The sequence below is a fragment of the Oryctolagus cuniculus genome, chromosome 6 (assembly GCF_964237555.1).
Source record: "Oryctolagus cuniculus chromosome 6, mOryCun1.1, whole genome shotgun sequence".
Taxonomy (NCBI): domain Eukaryota; kingdom Metazoa; phylum Chordata; class Mammalia; order Lagomorpha; family Leporidae; genus Oryctolagus; species Oryctolagus cuniculus.
Window position 1 is genome coordinate 127,886,695 of NC_091437.1, and position 13,582 is coordinate 127,900,276.

The 13,582-nt window shown below is 55.2% G+C and overlaps 1 long non-coding RNA gene across 1 annotated transcript in view; it reads right to left on the bottom strand.

Annotated features, from left to right (window-relative positions):
* Positions 1-7,385, bottom strand: part of LOC127490744 (uncharacterized) — a 32,746-nt gene extending 25,361 nt beyond the window's left edge. Inside the window, exon 1 of the long non-coding RNA XR_007919128.2 lies at positions 4,895-7,385. This is a non-coding gene — a long non-coding RNA (uncharacterized lncRNA). The remainder of the gene's footprint in view (positions 1-4,894) is intronic.
* Between the last annotated feature and the right edge of the window lie 6,197 nt (positions 7,386-13,582).

The window sequence follows — 13,582 nt, forward strand, 5'->3', positions numbered from 1 at the left end:
ACCCTTCTCTCCCACTCAAACTGCAGTGATAACTGCATTTTTACACAGAAACCAAGAAAAATGCTCTAAGAAGAATTTTACTCTGGTTTGTGCAGTTGCACTCCAGGGTCTGCATTATCAGGAAGCTGGATTCAGAAGCAGAGTCAGGTATCAAATCCAGGCACTCTGATAAGTGAGGTGGGCATCTTAACCACCGTGCTAAACGCCTGCCCCTCACTGGTGAGTTCCGATGAAGAGTCGGAGCTGGCTAGCTAACGTTGTACTTTATTATATAAAGAACTGCTTTGATTAAACAGAACACAGCACACAAAGAATCACAATATTCAGCATTAAAGATGTCTCCACCCAGGGAACATCTGGAATGAGCGCTGCTTTAGAAAGAATACGGTAGAGACCATCTGTAGAAACAATCAGAAGCACACAGACATGCTTTGCTGCTTTTTTTTTCCAGTTATGTTTGTGATTATTAAAGCCATTTTAATTGAAATGGATCAGGGCTTCTGTAAACTGCACATACGTCCCAGATTTTCTGGAAGAGCCCAGCATCCAAATGACTGCTGGTTTGGGGATGGGAGGGCGTAGTTCCTCCACCCTTCCTGCGTGAGGCCAGGGTCTTCCGGCCAACGTGGTTAGGAACTGGTACAGAATCCTGCACCAGTGACAGCAACAGAAAAAAAGGGCACAAGGACAAAGAGCGAGCTTTTCACAGCTGGTGGCCCCTGCAGAATCGTGCGAAGGGGGCAGGAAGGCGCATGACCAGAATTTGTCAGAGCAAAACAACTTCATGGCACAGGCCGCTGCCTGGGAAGAGGAAGTTGGCTCTCTTAGTCAGCAGCTTAGTCACCCTCCGGCATCAGCATCCGTGTGGAAGTCTGCAGCCCGGGGGCCTGGCTACGGGCTCCTGCAGGGGTTCTGCCTCCTGGGAAGGGGGTGGGCTCCAGAGGGTCGGAGAAGCCTCAGTTCCTCTCAGTGTGAGTCCACGGAGGGGCCCCCCTCGGGGCAGGCAGGCAGGGAGACCCAGGCAGGACGCAGCCACGGCCAGAGTGGGCAGCCACGGCCAGAGTGGGAGAGCCACAGTTCTGCCTCCTCAAGGTTCCCTGTTGGGATCAAACCAAGCACTGGGAGGCCCCTGGGAGACAGCGGCACGTACCGCAGGTGAGCCTGGGAGACAGAGGCACACAACGCAGGTGAGCCGAATGGGGGCTAGTCCTTCCTGCTCCCCCGGGCCATCAGTGGATGAAGGGGTGGGGACAAGAACTAGGCCCTAGTTCCTGGCGAGGTTGAATCTCTCTCCTGAGAAGCTGGGGTGCCCTCCCCATGTGAGGGCCCTGCCAGAGTCTGAGCAGGACACAGGCACCCTCGGCTGGAACTTTCGAATGAGCTGACTTTACAGAGGGGTGGGAGAGACAGAGCTATTCTATCCACTGGTTCATTCCCCAGGGCTGGGCTGGGCCAGGCCGAAGCCAGGAGCTTCATCCATGGGTGGCAGGCACCCAAACATTTGGGCCATCTTCCACTGCTTTTCCCAGTGCATGAGCAGGGAGCTGGATGAGAAGTGGAGCAGCCGGGACACGAACCGGCACTCATAGGGGATGCTGGTGTTGCCGGCAGCAGCTTAACCCGCTGCACTACTACAGCGCCGGCCCTGAGGGCTGTGCCGCTTCTTCTGGCCCTCACTCCCTCTGAGGGAAACCAGCTGCCAGCCATGCAGCTGAGCTGGGAAGCAGACCCCCCCCCCGGGGGGGCAGTCCCAGAGGGCTGGGGGCAGGGGTTGCGGCAGCTCTGGGAGAGGCCTGAGCTGGCCCCAGCTGAGCTGCACCTGAACTGCTTTGCCAACCCCCAGAGTAGAATCAGGTGTGACTGCTGCAGGCCGCAGGCTGGGGGCGCGTGGACAGCAGCAGCCTGTTGGCCTCAGAGTTCCAGAGGTGGCGAGTGTGACAGGACGTCGGCAGGCCTGCTTTCTCCCCTGACGCCCCTCTGCCTTGCTCGCAGGGGACCCCTCTCACTGTGTCTTCTCATGGCCTTCCCTCTGCACCCGGGCATCCATGGCGTCTCCCCACGCACAGAGGCCCCGGTCTCAGGACCTTTAGCCTATGACCTATGACCTTCCTGACCTCTCACAAGGCCCTGTCTTCAAACACACTCATATTCTGAGGTGCTGGGGGTTAGGACTTCAAGAAATGGATCTGTCGGGGAGAGAGACACGATTTAGCCCACAGGACGCAGACGCTGAGATAATAAATTGCTGGTGCAAGCGCTCAGCTTGTGCTAGTTGGGCACACAGCAATAGACAGCCCACACAAGCATTTGGGTGAGACTCAGAGACCATGAGGCTGTCTCTAGCGGCCATACCCCTCCTCAAAGCAGCCAGGGAAGGCCAGGGCTTCACCAGCAGTAGGAACACTGCCGGTGAAGTGCACCCCTGGGTGGCAGTGTTAGCCTGAGCAGTTATATGGACTAACAGGCAGTTAGGCCAGGTCTCTGTCGGAATGAGAAAAGGGGCAGAGTCCCTGTAGGAGGGGACCAAACACGTGCTTCTCCCCAGAAGCTGCCTTTAGAGGGACAAAATGATCACTCCGCCCCTCTGAGTTTCTAGTTTATCAAGAGAATAGCAAGACAGAATTGTCATTCGCCCCCTTGTGATAGGTTTTTGGTTTATCCAGAGCAGGCTACACAGGACTACAACTCCCGCCCTCTGGTAGGTTTTGCTGCCACCCTCTGTTAGCTGCTAGTCTATGCCTCCCAGGAACTGTGTATAAAAGACCCCACACTGGAAGTTTCTTGGGGGGGGGGGGGGGAGGTTACCCCTGCCTTTTTTTTTTTTTTAATGATTTATTTTATTTATTTATTAGAAAGTCAGAATTAAGGGGCAGGGGGGAGAGAGAGAATCGATCTTCTGTTCACTGGTTCACTCCCCAGATGGCCACAACGGTCGGGGCTGGGCCAACCCAAAGCCCTGATCCAGGAGCTTCTTCCGGGTCTCCCATGTGGGTGCGGGGCCCAAGGACTTGCATCATCTGCTGCTGCTCTCGGAAGTGGAGCAGCAGAGACTTAAACCGGCGCCCATATGGGACGCTGGCGCTGTAGGTTGTGGCTTTACCCGCTAAGCCCACAAGCGCCAGTCCCCAAGGGGTTTTCTTCCCTTGGAGCCCCCTCCTGACTGCTGTGGCAGGAGGTTTCTGACTTAAATAAATCTTGCTTTGCCCACTGTCCTGTCCATGTGGAAATTCTATGTGAGACAAGAACGGAGATCAACGTCATCGTCCCCTGAACATCAGCCTATGTGCAAAGGAGGATGTGGGAATTTGCGGGTGGTGGATGAGGGGCGCACCTGCCTCACCTGTGCTGCACACCCTGGTGAGGGGAGTCCAGCGATCTGCAGGTTCCCCTTGGGGCAGCTTCCCTGCCCTGCCCTGGGGGGCCACGGATCAAGGAATTCCTAGAATCCCACACCCAGGGAGCCTTCCAGCTGTAAAACCTGCAGCGTGGATGCTGCCCCGGCTCCGGCTCCTTCCTGGGACCCCCGCCCGCGCTCTCACGAGTGTTCTCCCCATTAAGCCTGGCCACCTCGCTTGCCACTACTTTCGGCCTCGCCTCCAAACTCCTGTGTGTGAAGACAAGACCCTCTGAGCCGCTGCCCCAGGACCAGAGGACTTCTCAGGACCCCCACCAGCGAGGGGAGTTGTGGTGTTAGGGAACCCAGACTCTAACAGGCCGCAGAGCTGTCTGCCTGGGGACAGGTGAGGGCGGCTCCGAGGGGCTGGTCTTGGCGGCTGTCAGAGGAACACTGGGAAGGAACCGTCTGGAGGAGAAGGGACCCCTCCTGGGTGAGGACCCTCTGCAAGTGAGCTGGAGGTGGTGGTGGGGGGGGGGGCTGAGAGGGCACTGGAAGTCAGAGCTCCATACCCTTATCTCTGCTGGCATGCCATGCGGCCCAGCGGGGCGCAGTGAAACGCGGATTCTGATCCAGGAGTGCAGGCAGCGGGAGTGTGCACGGCTCCCTTTTGTCTGCAGGGCTGCCGCCCATGGGCCGCACTGGATTTGCCCTGTTCTAAGCCAGAAACTGACCAGGAGCGTCACACTATCCCAGCCACGGCGGCCTTGGAGCGCTGATCCGAGTGCCTCTCCTAGAGGACATGGGAGACCCCCCCTGCCCAGGGCCCACTCTGTCCCCAGGCACAGCCCCAAGCCAGCAGTGGCTAGAGAAAGGGAAGGGGAAGCAAGGAGCACATTTGTGTTTCCAGCCTGGGTACACAGCAGGCCCAAGCTGAGGATGGAAACAGCGTTGCACCAGCCCGGGGTTCCGTGAGACACTGGACCAACTGTTTTCTAACCCCAGGCGAACGGAAGCACCGTGGATCTGCCCCAGAGCCCCCTCGGCGGCTGGGAGGACGTGGCCCACCATGTGGGAAAAAGACAAGTGCTTGAGCCATCATCTGCTGCCTCCCAGACACTGCCATATGGGAAGTGGCTGTCCCAAGCAGCCATAGCACCTGTCCCGAAGCTTCCTCTTTTTAACTAATAAAAACAAGGCAGGGGCCGGCGCTGTGGTGTAGCGGGTCAAGCTGCCCTCTCAGTCCCAGCTAACCACAGGGGCACCGATTCGAGTCTCAGCTGCTCCTCTTCCAGTCCAGCTCTCTGTCGTGGCCCGGGAAAGCAGTGGAGCATGGCCCAGGTGCTTGGGCCCTGCACCCACGTGGGAGACCAGGAGAAGCTCCTGGCTCCTGGTTTCGGATTGGCCCAGCCCCGGCCATTGTGGCCATTTGGGGAGTGAACCAGCAGATGGAAGACCTCTCGCTCTCTGTCTCTCCTCTCTCTGTAACTCTTTCAAATAAATCTTCAAGACAAAACAGAACAAAGCAAAGCAAACCCTCCCTCACCCACCCCTTCTTACTTGCTGCCCGGATTCTGGGTGCCTCTGGGGCCAGATGCAGGGCTGGGGCTGGGGGGGTGCAGAGGCTCGCACTTCCTGTCCCCAGGACTTCATCAGGGGGAACCTGGATGTCCACCCCAGGAATCCTGCGTCTTTGGCCAGTTGGTTAAAAATAGACCTGGCCGTCTTGTGCGGACCGGAACTCTTCTTCTCTCCAAAGTCAGGTAAACCCGCTGGAGAAGAGACATTACTGCGAAGCAACTCCCAGAGCAAGCCGAGAGCTGGGCAGCGCCTGGAGACGGTCCCAGTTCTTTTGATAAATGAAGCCCACTTGTGCCGGGTCAAGGGTCAAAGGTCAAAGGTGCCGCAGACGGCCAGGCCTCGCTGTGGCCGCTAGAGGGCGTGCGATGGGCGGAGACGCCGCGGCTAATCGTCAGGCGCTGAGCCTGGGCTTGCGTTGCCAATGCCGTTTCATTTCTAAATTCAGTTCTTCAACCATGTGACCGACAAGATGGAAGCGACTGCCGAGTGCCAAAGGCAGTGGGAAGGAGCTGCCCCTCGGCCGTCGGGGGACCGGCAGCATGACGTCACGGGGCTGCGGGATCGCCGCGGTTAACAGGGGTTGCAGGGAGCCGCGGTTAACTCGGCTTTCACGATGATGGAGGCACGCGAGCACGCTGCGGGGTGGCTTCTGAGGGGATTTCCGGAGAAAGGGAGTTCTTTGGATTCACCTGGAAGTGCCCGTCAGATACGACGCGGGGGTTTGCCTGACTGACGCGCGCGCCGTTTTCTGTCGCCGCTGCGAGCCCGGAGGTCTGAGACGCTCCGGGAAGGCCCCGCCCGCAAAGCAGGGCCGCACCGCCCCCTGGTGGTCAGCCCTGGTCTCGCGGCGGGCCGGCTGGAGCCGGGGGGCCGGGGGGCCGGGGGGCCGGGGACTGCGGGCCCCGGCCGGCGCCGCTGCCGCTGCGGCGTGCCCGCTCCTCTGGCTTCCTCCCCGGTCCCTTGGTCGCGTCAGACTGCCCCTTCTTTTCCTTCCCGGTGTTCGGATGCAGGCTCGCGCTCAGCGAGGCCGTCCCTGCTCCAAGATAATAAGGAGCATCTTAGGGCTTCCTGGAGGCAGCCGGGGTGAGGAGGGGGGAGCCGGAGCCTGCTCTCCTCCCCACCCCTCACCGCCGACGGCAGTGGCCCTGCCGCCGTTTCATGGGTCACTTTAAGCAGGGGAGAAGCGGTGCGGGTCTGGCAGTGTCTAGCGTGCGGCTCTGTCGGCTCCGCACAACACTCACGCATCCTTATCTTTCCACGAGGGACCTGAGGGAGGGGCCCAGGGTCACCCAGCCGGGGGGGGGGGCAGTTTTGGGATTTGAACGCGGAGCAGCCTGGCTGCAAAGTGTGCTCGCTGCACTGCGCTCTGCCTCTCGGACTCCCGGCAAAGAGGGCTTTCCTGCTTCCTTCCTCCCTCCAAAGCCCCCCTCCCCGACCCTGTGCCTCCTTGGTGGTGGTGGTGGGGTGGCTTTTGTTGGTGCCTGATGTAGAGGCGGGGGGAGCCCAGGGGTCCTGGCGCTTTCACGGTGATCCCTGAAACTGGGCTCGATGTGCATCAGCAGCCAGCACTGGCCTAGGAGCTGCGATTGCTCCCCGGGGTGGGTCACCCTGGGGGACCACGACCCTGGGCAGGTCCTCTCAGAGCCTTGCCGGGGTCCCTCCCAGCCACCCCCACTGCCCTCGCCTCAAGCATTCTCAGGGAGCCGCCAACTCACTCCAGGGCTCAAAGTCGACGTTGTTAACAGGTGTTCCGGCTCTGGAGGAGGCTGGAGGAGGTGCGCGGGATCCTCGCGGGGCGGGGCGAGAGAGGAGGGGGTGGGGGAGGAGAGCCGGCCACCTGTGCAGGCGCTGCGGGCTCCACGTGACTCCTCCCAGCGAGGCAGCCGCAGCCGGAGGCTGTCCCGGCCTGGTTGTGAAACCGGCCTTGTTGTTGCCGGCCCTCCTGTGCGCAGTCAGTCGGGGAAAGGGCACGGGTTCCAGGCGTGTGCCCAGAGACAGGAGCCGGGCCCCCGGCAGCCCTCTGCCCGCAAGGGCGTCCTGGACTAGAGCAAGGGTACAGGGGCTGGGACGGCTGGGAAGTGATGGGAGGGCTTCAGCAGGGAGGCCATGGAAGGCTCCGCGAGGAGTGGGAGGTGAGTCCTGGTGATGGTGTCCACCTGTTCTTCCAGACGCTGAGGGTCGCCGTGGGGGGACTCGGGCTACCCCCCCACGCCACGCCCTGCTGACCGCTCACTCACTTGAGTAACCACTAGAAAGCCTGCCTCCAGTCCCTTCTGTTTATTTTTAAAAGGTCTATTCGAGAGAGAGATTGATCTTCCATCCACTGGTTCGCTCCCCAAATGGCCACAATGGCCGGAGTTGGACCAGACTGAAGCCAGGTGCCAGGAGCTTTCTCTAGGTCTCCCACATGGGTGCAGGAGCCCAAGGACTTGGGCCATTTCCTGCTGCTTTCCCAGGCACAGTAGCAGGGAGCTGGATCAGAAGTGGAGCAGCTAGGACTGCACACATGCCATCCCTTACCTCCTTACATTTTTTGAAATTGGTGACTGTATGGGGGCCGGCGCTGTGGCGTAGCGAGTACAGCCTCTGCATGCAGTGCTGGCATCCCATATGGGCGCCGGTTCGAGTCCCAGCTGCTCCACTTCCGATCCAGCTCTCTGCTATGGCCTGGGAAAGCAGTAGAAAATGGCCTAACTCCTTGGGCCCCTGCCCCAACGTGGGAGACTGGAAGAAGCTCCAGGCTCATGGCTTCGGACCAGCCCAGCTCCAGATGTTTCAGCCATCTGGGAAGCAAACCATTATTATATTTAATAATATTTATTTTAACAAAAAGGTTGATGACCGTGGCACCCCAAGTGCTGCCCAGGATGCCGCAGGGCTGCAGGCCGATTTGTGTCCTCCCAGCTGTGGCTGCCTGCCTTTTCTGTAGCTCTGCTCAGGGGTCTTTTCTCTCTGGACAGCCTCTCTGGTTGGTGCCCTCTCTGAGCCCAGGGCGACCTCGGCACAGAGCACACTCAGCTCCCACCTCCACCCTCTGTCGGCACCTGGTCCTCTCATTGCGGCTGGTTCTTTCCCCAGCCCTGCACGCTGGCTCACCCCAGACCTGGCAGAAGGCAAATGTTCAGTGTGTCCAGCCAAGGTCATCCTTCTTACCCTAAGCGGAATATTTTTCAGCAGATGGTACTGGAAAAATAAGCATTAAACTATATGGAATTCAGGCTGTGGACCTAACTCTTCAGAAGGGGAAACCGAGGCCCTGGAGAAGGGGCCGCAGGACTGCACAGCGTGTCACAGTGGGGCACAGATGTGGGCCCCTCTGCGGGTGGCACAGCCTTCGCTAGTGACAGCAAAACCCATCCCCAGCTGGCGTCCGTCCCTGTGACAGGCCACAACAAGCTCAATGGTCTCGTTCCCAGTGTCTAAAAACATTCATTGACTGCTGTATTTTCTTTCATAGACTGCTGTATTTTCTTTCTCATTTCTTTAAGTTGTGGATTTGTTATTGTTGTTGGCGATGCATAGAGAGATCTGCTGGTTTACTCCTCAAATGCCTGCAACGGCCAAGGCTAAGCCAGGCCCAAGCCAGGAGCCAGGAACTCAGCCCAGGTCTCCCATACGTGTGGCAAGGACCCAAGTGCTTGAGCCACCACCTGCTGCCTCCCAGGGTGGGCTTTGGCAGGGAGCTGGAGTCGGAGGAGCTGGGACTGGAACCATGAGATGAAGGTGCCCCAGTGGCACCTTAACCACAAGGCCAAACATCCGTCTTTTTCGTTTCTACTGCAGTTATCTTTTTAGAAAATCTTCATTTTATTAAATCTGAGCGTGAAACGATGCATATTACAGAGATTCTGAATGTGCTGGAAAGAGAAAATGCTGAATTCCACCAGACAAGGGGACAACCTGCTATTATTAAAGCATTTTTGTCACAAATAAATCTCTATAACTGACATCAAAGTATATGTTGAATTTTATGTCTTTTTGATTACTAATGGATTGTATTTCTCTAAGTCCTTAAAAATGGAATATTTTCTTTGTAGTCTTTGCCTCATAAAGCTTTTCTTTCTTTATTTTTTATTTATTTTTTGACAGGCAGAGTGGACAGTGAGAGAGAGAGACAGAGAGAAAGGTCTTCCTTTGCCGTTGGTTCACCCTCCAATGGCCGCCACGGCCAGCGCGCTGTGGCCCGCAAGGTGGAGGATTAGCCTAGTGAGCCGCGGCGCCGGCTGCCTCATAAAGCTTTTCAATCAGCACACTTTGGACAGAGTTAATTCATACATAAAAAGAATCTAGTAATACAAATAAAAGGAAAAATGCTACATAATCTATTATTTATGACGGCCATACTTAATATCTGGATGGTTTGCAATTTTTTCATTGTGGTAAATTATAATAAATGTAAAATGTTTATTTCATCATTTCATTGTGATGAGAAAGTATTTCCAAATGACAACTCTGCCTGCATTTGCCATTATTGCTTTGAGAGTTATGTTCTCAACTTTAAGAGAAAGGGTTTTTTATTTTTTTGGTAGATTGATTTATTTAAAAGGCAGAGTTGCAGAGAGAGAGAGAAGGAGAAAGAGAGAGAGAGAGAGAACTCTTCCATCTACTGGTTCACTTTCCAAATGGTTGCAGTGACCAGGGCTGGGCCAGGCTGAAGCCAGGAGCCAGGAGCTTCATCCAGGTCTCCACATGGGTAGCAGTGGCCCTAGAACTTGGGCCATCTTCTCTTTCCCAGGCACATTAGCAGGGAGCTGGCTGGGAAGTGCAGCAGCCAGGACTTGCCCCAGCAGTTACATGGGATGCTGAGGGTAAAGGCAGTGGATTAGCCTGCTGTGCCAAAGTGGTGGCCCTGGCGGAAAGATTTACGAGGAGAAGTGTTGCAAGATTCAAGATAAGCTCAGCAGATAATGCTATTTCTCAAGTTACCTTAAAAGCCAAGATTACTTTTTTTTTTAGATTTATTTATTTGAAAGGCAGAGTTACAGAAAGAGGTAGAGACAGAGAGAGAGAGGTCTTCCATCTGCTGGTTCACTCCCCAGATGGCTCCAACGGCCGAAGCTGCGCCGATCCGAAGCCAGGAGCCAGGAGCTTCTTCCAAGTCCCCCACATGGGTGCAGGGGCCCAGGCACTTGGGACATCTTCCATTGCCTTCCCAGGCCACAGTAGACAGCCAGATCAGAAGAGGAGAAGCCGGGACTGGAACCGGCGCCCATATGGGATGCCGGTGCTTCAGGCCAGGGCTTTAACCCGCTGTGCCACAGCGCTGGCCCCCAAGATTACTTTTCAATCAGAAGAAAAATTATTGTTAATAAACACGAAAGATACACTATAGTGAAATGGTGTTAAATTAAGCCTGCAAAGAGAACTGGCTTAACATCTGAGGGAGGATTTATTTCTCTTTATACTCAGAGTATAATTTAGGTGTCAGTTGCCATTATGTAATGCTAAAGAAAATGTGTTTCTTTCAGAATTATTTTTTCCCCATCTGCATAAAGTTAAATAGTTTCAGTTCAACAGTGAAGTAACCAGAAAGAATATTTTCACTGGTAGAGCATGGACAACAGCTACTCGGGTTTAAGTGAATAGTCTTGGAAAGTACCAAGGTGAAATAAAACTGTTCAAGGGGCAAGCCCTTCAGTGCAGTGGGTTCAGCCTCTGCTTGGGATGCTTCCATCCCATATGGGAGCGTTGGTTCAAGTCCTGGTTACTCCGTACGTCCTTATCCAAATCCCTGCTATCGAAGGAGCGCATGGGAGACCTGGATGGAGTTCCAGGCTCCTGGCTTCTGCCTGGGCCTGGCTAAACCCTGGCTGTGGAGGAGTGAACCAGCGGATAGAAGAGGTCTCTCTAATTGTGACTTTCAAATCAATACATGAATCTTTAAAATATATATTTCAGGGACCAGTGCTGTGGCATAGCGGGTAAAGCCGCCGCCTGCGGTGTTAGCATCCCATATGGGCGCTGGTTTGAGTCCCGGCTGCTCCATTTCCAATCCAGCTCTCTGCTATAGCCTGGGAAAGCAGTGGAAGATGGCCCAAGTCCTTGATCCCTGCACCCACATGGGAGACCCAGAAGAAGCTCCTGACTCCTGGCTTCGGATTGGCACAACTCTGGCCGTTGTGGTCAATTGGGGAGTGAACCATTGGGTGGAAGACCTCTCTTTTTTCAGGCCAGGGCGTTAACCTGCTGTACCACAGAGCCGGCCCCCTTAAAATGTATTTCAAACAAAGTCAAAGCTAAAATAAGATTCAAGTTTGACAGATTAAAAATGCAAGCAACAGGAGCCAGCACTGTGGCATAGCAGGTAAAGCCACTGCCTGCAGTGTCAGCATCCCATATGGGTGCTGGTTTGAGACCCAGATGCTCCACTTCTGATCCAGCTCTCTGCTATGGCCTGGGAAAGCAGCTGAAGATGATCCAAGCGCTTGGGCCCCTGCCCCAACGTGGGAGACCTGGAAGAAGCTCCTGGCTCCTGGTTTCAGATTGGCGTAGCTGTGGCCACTGTGGCCAATTCGGGAGTGACCCGGTAGAAGGAAGACCTCTCTCTCTCTCTGCCTCTGCCTCTGCCTCTTTCTGTATGTAACTCTGATTTTCAAATAAATAAATATTTTTTTAAAATGTAAGCAACTAACAACCCCTGAAGTGTTTCTGTTTTTAGGGTCTAAATATATTTGTGTTACAAAAATCATTCCAATACTAGATTTTGGTGACTAAACTTTTATTTCACAAACATGTATCTATTTTTATCTTGATGACATGGCCCAGATATAAAACTCTAGCTTATGGTGAAATGAACAGCAAATATAAAACAGCTCTCAGTGTAGCTCATGGTTTTCAGTTTTCCCTTACATTATTTTGTTAACCGTAGGAGGAGCCTGCTTAAAAACAGGGTTAACGATAGGCCAATAGGACTGTTATGTAGTTGATTTTGAGGCTACAAACCAATTTGGAGCTTACAGGGGACCAGTCCTCCAAGGTGTCTGTACAGCAAACACTCACGGTCCCGGAGGAGATTTCCAGAAATAAAACAGCCGCCCGCATGTACTGGTGGATCAGCACGCACCAGGAGCAAACATTCTTCGGGGAACCCCTGTAACTTCCAGATGCAAAGTGGATGCCAAAGGTCTTAGTTTCTTGCCTAAAAGTCCCTGCTGGGAAGTAGCTAGACTTCAGTCCAGGTCCCTGGGATCACCAAGTCCCACTGTTTAGCTCATGGCCCCTATGCTGTCACATGGCACAAGGCTGGTTTTACTTACTTATTTGTTTTACTTATTTGAATGGCAGAGAGACACAGAGAGAGATCTTCCATCATGGGTTCACTCCTCAGATACCTACGGCAGGTGGGACTGGGTCAGGCAGAAGCCAAGAGCTGGAACTCCATCTGGTCTCCCACATGGGTGGCAGGAACTTGAGTCCTTGAGCCATCCCGGGTGCACATCCCCAAGACGCTGAAACTGGGAGAAGAGGTAGGGGTAGAACCCATGCATCCTGATGTGGGATGTGGGTGTAGTCACCGCTACACCAAATGCCTGTGCCCCAAAAACTGGATTTCCAAACCCAAATGTGGGAGAGGTGCTGTGCTGCAGTAGACAGAGCTTCTCCGTGGACCTGAAGCTTCAACATGGCGCTGGGTCTTGGAAGACAGGACCTAGAGTATGCCACTCGGCAAAGGGCAGGAAGTGGGAGGCCACAGAAGCTTCCAGAGAGGCAGGGGGTGGGGGTTCCAACCTTCCCTTCCCTCTCCTCACCAAGCACGGGGGGGGGGGGGGGGCTCTCTCCCAAGCCCCCTTGCCTGACCCAGGGAAATTCTTCTGAAAGAAATGAATGCAATTGTCTTGGACCTGCCCCCTCTCCCCTCTGCAGAACACAAATAAGTCCAACCTCCTCAGCAGGGAAAATGAATCCCTGGAGAAGAGACCAGGAGCTGTCACCATACCACATCCCTTTGTTCTGAGGCCTGCCTGAGACACTTTGTCCCCAACTTGTCACCACTCCCCAGAGCCCAGAGGACATTTGTCCCAGGCCACTGTCTGCTCTGGTTGATACCCTACCTCCCCTCCCCACCCCCCATCTTGGACTCCCCTATGTAAGTGGCCTCCAGCTTGGGATGAGGGCCAGGGAAGCCTGTGTCCCCCAGGGTACCCTCACCCCAGCCTCTGGCACAGCTCCGCCAGCGAGGATATGACAGCTTGACTGGGTCACGCAAGGAGGTGAGCAAGACATGGTGCTAAGGTTTCCGGGGGCCCTCAAACCCTGTGTGATGAGTTGAGGGGGAAAGAAAAAAGACTAGGAAAGGAATGGTGTAGAACCCAAATATTAAAAACCAACATTTGGGGGAAATATCATTTTTGGAAGGAAATCCAGCTCCACTGAGTTGATCAGGGTATCCAGGGGTCGTCAGAGAAAAAACCTTGAGGTTCCCTGGCCTTGTGTGGTCGTCTTTGCCCCACCCCGCTTCTGCGGCCTCCCCCGCGCTGGGGGTCCCTTGCACCACGGAGCCCGCCTCCTTCAGGCATCCACCCCTGACCTCTGCTGTGACCCCATGCCCTCCTCCCACACCTATGCTCCCACCTGTCGACCGTGAGTTCTTCCACTCCTCCAGAGAGCGTGGTCACACACCTCCGTGGGAACTGTGGCTCCTGGGTACCATGCCCGCCGTCCCTCCCC